This window comes from Myotis brandtii, unplaced genomic scaffold, assembly GCF_000412655.1.
Source record: "Myotis brandtii unplaced genomic scaffold, ASM41265v1 scaffold314, whole genome shotgun sequence".
Classification (NCBI taxonomy): domain Eukaryota; kingdom Metazoa; phylum Chordata; class Mammalia; order Chiroptera; family Vespertilionidae; genus Myotis; species Myotis brandtii.
The window spans coordinates 924,523-931,210 of NW_005362033.1; the positions used below are offsets into that span (position 1 = coordinate 924,523).

General features: G+C 69.3%; 1 protein-coding gene and 1 long non-coding RNA gene across 3 annotated transcripts in view; both read right to left on the minus strand.

The window, feature by feature from the left end:
• PEMT (phosphatidylethanolamine N-methyltransferase) overlaps window positions 1–6,688 on the minus strand; it is a 47,971-nt gene that overhangs the window by 6,024 nt on the left and 35,259 nt on the right. The gene's annotated exons all lie outside the window — the stretch shown is intronic.
• LOC106726766 lies at window positions 739–1,464 on the minus strand. Its single transcript, XR_001362866.1, has 3 exons — window positions 1,210–1,464; window positions 1,013–1,150; window positions 739–766 (listed from the first exon to the last, which is right to left on the minus strand). It is a non-coding gene; the product is annotated as an uncharacterized LOC106726766 (long non-coding RNA).

Sequence of the window (6,688 nt, forward strand, 5' to 3'; positions counted from 1 at the left end):
GGCACCCACTCCTCCCTGCCTGGGCTAACTCCCGGCCGCCAGCCCAGGGTGATGAGGCCGCTGGGCCAATAGCCCAGCACAGCCATCTGCCTCAAGTCCTCCGGGGCACCCACAGCCACCTGATACGGGGCTGAGGGCTCCTGGCACACGGCAGGAGGGGGTTCCAGACGGAGCTGGGCACCCTGGCCTCAGTGCTTGCCTCTGTATGACGGTGACAGTCACCCCTCCCGTGTCCCCTGCAAAGCTGCTGCCAGGCAGCTGCGCACACGCTGGTGAGCACGGGGCTGTGGACGGTGGGAAGGACAGTGAGCCAAGGTGACACACTGGGATGGATGCCACGCTGGTGCAGGACGGCACCAGACAGGGTCTAGAGGCCACAGTGAGGCTTAGCTGAGATGTGACAGAAGAATTTCGCCAGGGGGAGGGGTGGGCGGGGAGAACATTCCAGAAAAAAACCCAGCCAGGTCAGTGGGGAAGCCTCCTGCGTGGGAGGGAAGAGTGGAAGGCCAGCTACAGTCCAGCGTGGACCAGGTCCGGGGCCCAGGGCACAGCCTGCTCCTGCTCCTGCCCCTCTGCCAGGGCTCATCTGCACCACCAGGCAGCGGGCACACTCCTGCCAGTGCGGGCAGCGGGCACACTTCCTGCCAGTGTGAGCAGCGGGCACACTCCTGCCAGTGTGGGCAGCAGGCACACTCCTGCCAGTGCGAGCAGCGGGCACACTCCTGCCAGTGCGGGCACACTCCTGCCAGTGCGGACAGCAGGCACACTCCTGCCAGTGTGGGCAGCAGGCACACTCCTGCCAGTGCGAGCAGCGGGCACACTCCTGCCAGTGCAGGCACACTTCCTGCCAGTGCGGGCAGCGGGCCCGTGAGGGGGGCCTCTCAGGGGCACAGCACTGAAGCAGCTGACCTGGGGGAAGCCAAGCTGGAGTAGGCGGAGGTTCCTGACCAAGGGCAGGTCCGGCCGTGAGGGGGCAGGGGGTCCCAAAGCCTGCCAGTGCGGCAGCGGGCACACTCCTGCCAGTGCGGGCAGCGGGCACACTTCCTGCCAGTGCGGGCAGCGGGCACACTCCTGCAAGTGCGGGCAGTGGGCACACTTCCTGCCAGTGCGGGCAGAGGGCACACTCCTGCCAGTGCGGGCAGCGGGCACACTCGGGGGGCCTCTCAGGGGCACAGCACTGAAGCAGCACACTCCTGCCAGTGCGGGCACACTCCTGCCAGTGCGGACAGCAGGCACACTCCTGCCAGTGTGGGCAGCGGACACACTCCTGCCAGTGCGGGCAGCGGGCACACTTCCTGCCAGTGCGAGCAGCGGGCACACTCCTGCCAGTGCAGGCACACTTCCTGCCAGTGCGGGCAGCGGGCCCGTGAGGGGGGCCTCTCAGGGGCACAGCACTGAAGCAGCTGACCTGGGGGAAGCCAAGCTGGAGTAGGCGGAGGTTCCTGACCAAGGGCAGGTCCGGCCGTGAGGGGGCAGGGGGTCCCAAAGCAGCCGCAGGGCTGCCCCAGACTTGGCCCGGGGCCTCGGACCACCTGTGCACCCCCCATCCATGGCCAGTGGGGTCCGGAGCCCTCTGCCCCTCCCTCAGCACATGGGCATGGCCGCCACCCAGTGCCCCGGGCTCACTCGGCTTCTCAGCGAGAAGCTGGGCCAGGCCCTCGAGGCCGGGTGCCGGCTCCTCTGCCCACTGCACACGGAGAACTCGCTGAGGGCCGGGCTGTGCGCCGCCCCCCAGGACCCGGCCTCACGCGGAGGACCCGGACTCACGCGGAGGACCCGGACTCACGCGGAGGACCCGGACTCACGCGGAGGACCCGGACTCACGCGGAGGACCCGGACTCACGCGGAGGACCCGGACTCACGCGGAGGACCCGGACTCACGCGGAGGACCCGGACTCACGCGGAGGACCCGGACTCACGCGGAGGACCCGGACTCACGCGGAGGACCCGGACTCACGCGGAGGACCCGGACTCACGCGGAGGACCCGGACTCACGCGGAGGACCCGGACTCACGCGGAGGACCCGGACTCACGCGGAGGACCCGGACTCACGCGGAGGACCCGGACTCACGCGGAGGACCCGGACTCACGCGGAGGACCCGGACTCACGCGGAGGACCCGGACTCACGCGGAGGACCCGGACTCACGCGGAGGACCCGGACTCACGCGGAGGACCCGGACTCACGCGGAGGACCCGGACTCACGCGGAGGACCCGGACTCACGCGGAGGACCCGGACTCACGCGGAGGACCCGGACTCACGCGGAGGACCCGGACTCACGCGGAGGACCCGGACTCACGCGGAGGACCCGGACTCACGCGGAGGACCCGGACTCACGCGGAGGACCCGGACTCACGCGGAGGACCCGGACTCACGCGGAGGACCCGGACTCACGCGGAGGACCCGGACTCACGCGGAGGACCCGGACTCACGCGGAGGACCCGGACTCACGCGGAGGACCCGGACTCACGCGGAGGACCCGGACTCACGCGGAGGACCCGGACTCACGCGGAGGACCCGGACTCACGCGGAGGACCCGGACTCACGCGGAGGACCCGGACTCACGCGGAGGACCCGGACTCACGCGGAGGACCCGGACTCACGCGGAGGACCCGGACTCACGCGGAGGACCCGGACTCACGCGGAGGACCCGGACTCACGCGGAGGACCCGGACTCACGCGGAGGACCCGGACTCACGCGGAGGACCCGGACTCACGCGGAGGACCCGGACTCACGCGGAGGACCCGGACTCACGCGGAGGACCCGGACTCACGCGGAGGACCCGGACTCACGCGGAGGACCCGGACTCACGCGGAGGACCCGGACTCACGCGGAGGACCCGGACTCACGCGGAGGACCCGGACTCACGCGGAGGACCCGGACTCACGCGGAGGACCCGGACTCACGCGGAGGACCCGGACTCACGCGGAGGACCCGGACTCACGCGGAGGACCCGGACTCACGCGGAGGACCCGGACTCACGCGGAGGACCCGGACTCACGCGGAGGACCCGGACTCACGCGGAGGACCCGGACTCACGCGGAGGACCCGGACTCACGCGGAGGACCCGGACTCACGCGGAGGACCCGGACTCACGCGGAGGACCCGGACTCACGCGGAGGACCCGGACTCACGCGGAGGACCCGGACTCACGCGGAGGACCCGGACTCACGCGGAGGACCCGGACTCACGCGGAGGACCCGGACTCACGCGGAGGACCCGGACTCACGCGGAGGACCCGGACTCACGCGGAGGACCCGGACTCACGCGGAGGACCCGGACTCACGCGGAGGACCCGGACTCACGCGGAGGACCCGGACTCACGCGGAGGACCCGGACTCACGCGGAGGACCCGGACTCACGCGGAGGACCCGGACTCACGCGGAGGACCCGGACTCACGCGGAGGACCCGGACTCACGCGGAGGACCCGGACTCACGCGGAGGACCCGGACTCACGCGGAGGACCCGGACTCACGCGGAGGACCCGGACTCACGCGGAGGACCCGGACTCACGCGGAGGACCCGGACTCACGCGGAGGACCCGGACTCACGCGGAGGACCCGGACTCACGCGGAGGACCCGGACTCACGCGGAGGACCCGGACTCACGCGGAGGACCCGGACTCACGCGGAGGACCCGGACTCACGCGGAGGACCCGGACTCACGCGGAGGACCCGGACTCACGCGGAGGACCCGGACTCACGCGGAGGACCCGGACTCACGCGGAGGACCCGGACTCACGCGGAGGACCCGGACTCACGCGGAGGACCCGGACTCACGCGGAGGACCCGGACTCACGCGGAGGACCCGGACTCACGCGGAGGACCCGGACTCACGCGGAGGACCCGGACTCACGCGGAGGACCCGGACTCACGCGGAGGACCCGGACTCACGCGGAGGACCCGGACTCACGCGGAGGACCCGGACTCACGCGGAGGACCCGGACTCACGCGGAGGACCCGGACTCACGCGGAGGACCCGGACTCACGCGGAGGACCCGGACTCACGCGGAGGACCCGGACTCACGCGGAGGACCCGGACTCACGCGGAGGACCCGGACTCACGCGGAGGACCCGGACTCACGCGGAGGACCCGGACTCACGCGGAGGACCCGGACTCACGCGGAGGACCCGGACTCACGCGGAGGACCCGGACTCACGCGGAGGACCCGGACTCACGCGGAGGACCCGGACTCACGCGGAGGACCCGGACTCACGCGGAGGACCCGGACTCACGCGGAGGACCCGGACTCACGCGGAGGACCCGGACTCACGCGGAGGACCCGGACTCACGCGGAGGACCCGGACTCACGCGGAGGACCCGGACTCACGCGGAGGACCCGGACTCACGCGGAGGACCCGGACTCACGCGGAGGACCCGGACTCACGCGGAGGACCCGGACTCACGCGGAGGACCCGGACTCACGCGGAGGACCCGGACTCACGCGGAGGACCCGGACTCACGCGGAGGACCCGGACTCACGCGGAGGACCCGGACTCACGCGGAGGACCCGGACTCACGCGGAGGACCCGGACTCACGCGGAGGACCCGGACTCACGCGGAGGACCCGGACTCACGCGGAGGACCCGGACTCACGCGGAGGACCCGGACTCACGCGGAGGACCCGGACTCACGCGGAGGACCCGGACTCACGCGGAGGACCCGGACTCACGCGGAGGACCCGGACTCACGCGGAGGACCCGGACTCACGCGGAGGACCCGGACTCACGCGGAGGACCCGGACTCACGCGGAGGACCCGGACTCACGCGGAGGACCCGGACTCACGCGGAGGACCCGGACTCACGCGGAGGACCCGGACTCACGCGGAGGACCCGGACTCACGCGGAGGACCCGGACTCACGCGGAGGACCCGGACTCACGCGGAGGACCCGGACTCACGCGGAGGACCCGGACTCACGCGGAGGACCCGGACTCACGCGGAGGACCCGGACTCACGCGGAGGACCCGGACTCACGCGGAGGACCCGGACTCACGCGGAGGACCCGGACTCACGCGGAGGACCCGGACTCACGCGGAGGACCCGGACTCACGCGGAGGACCCGGACTCACGCGGAGGACCCGGACTCACGCGGAGGACCCGGACTCACGCGGAGGACCCGGACTCACGCGGAGGACCCGGACTCACGCGGAGGACCCGGACTCACGCGGAGGACCCGGACTCACGCGGAGGACCCGGACTCACACAGGGGACACGGACTCACACAGGGGACACGGACTCACACAGAGGACCTGGACTCACGTGGAGCGGCGCTTTTACAGTGGTTCTCAACCTTCTGGCCCTTTAAATACAGTTCCTCATGTTGTGACCCAACCATAAAATTATTTTCGTTGCTACTTCATAACTGTAATGCTGCTACTGTTATGAATTGTCATGTAAATATCTGATATGCAGGGTGGTCTTAGGCGACCCCTGTGAAAGGGTCGTTCGACCGCCAAAGGGGTCGCGACCCACAGGTTGAGAACCGCTGCTTTAGAATGTCCTCCAGGGGGAAGTGTGCAGAGTCTCATTCATTTGTCTCCGGTTCCATTTTTAAAACTTAAATTGAGCCCCAGCCGGTTTGGCTCAGTGGATAGAGCGTCGGCCTGGGGACTGAAGGGTCCCAGATTTGATTCCGGTCAAGGGCATGTACCTTGGTTGCAGGCACATCCCCAGTAGGGGGTGTGCAGGAGGCAGCTGATTGATGCTTCTCTCTCATTGATGTTTCTAACTCTCTAACCCTCTTCTCCATCTCCCTTCCTCTATGTAAAAAATCAATAAAATATTTAATTTTAAAAACCTTAAATTGAGCTTTGGTCGCCAATGTGACTTCGGGCTGTCTGCGCTCTGCGCCCCTGAGATCCCGGAACAGGGTGGAGCAGGAAGAGGGGTACCGCCCACTGAGGGGTACCGGCTCCAGCCTCCCTGCAGCACCTCCCTTCCCGCTGCCAGCGCCCCCTCCAGACCCCACAGCCCAGGCCTCTCGCATGGCAAACTCCCCAGGGCCCCGCCTGCGGGCTGACTGAGCGCACCCAGGCCTCCTGCGCCTGGGCCCAGAGCTCCTTCCACGTCGGCCCGAGGCCTAAGCTCCCTGCTCAGGCCGGAGCGGCCCCGTGCAATCCCCGAGAGCGGGGCAGGCGGGCAGGGGCAGGGCGGTTCAGAGACGCAATGAAGGTTCCCGTCAGCTGACCCAAGTACATTGAAAAGGAGAGGACATGGGGGAGGGGGCCGCTCTCAGAGGGTCATCAGGTCAGAGAGAGAAGTCCCATGTCCCACGGGCATCGGGCAGCAGCAGGCAGATGGAGGGAGGCTCGGGGCTTAGCCACCAGGACTGAGCCCCACAGCCCATGCTCTGGGCACGCTCACTCCTGCGGGGAACCGCGCCCTCCGCCAGCTCGCTTCCTGGTGACCACCTCTCGGGAACGTCAGCCCGGCCCTGCATGAGGCAGTGACTGCACACAGACCCCCGGGGAGCCGGCCAGCCTAGGCACAGGGCACGTGCTCCCAAGCCCCTGCACACAGAGGGGTGCCGGGCTGCTCCCCAACCCCCACATCCCCACTCCTCCGGAACAGTGTGCAGCCCACAGCTGGGAGCTGCCTGCCCTGGTCCCCCCCACCACCACTTGCAGGCCCATTTCCACAGCAACAACAGGAACTGTGGGTGCAGAGGTGAGGGCACACCCCCCC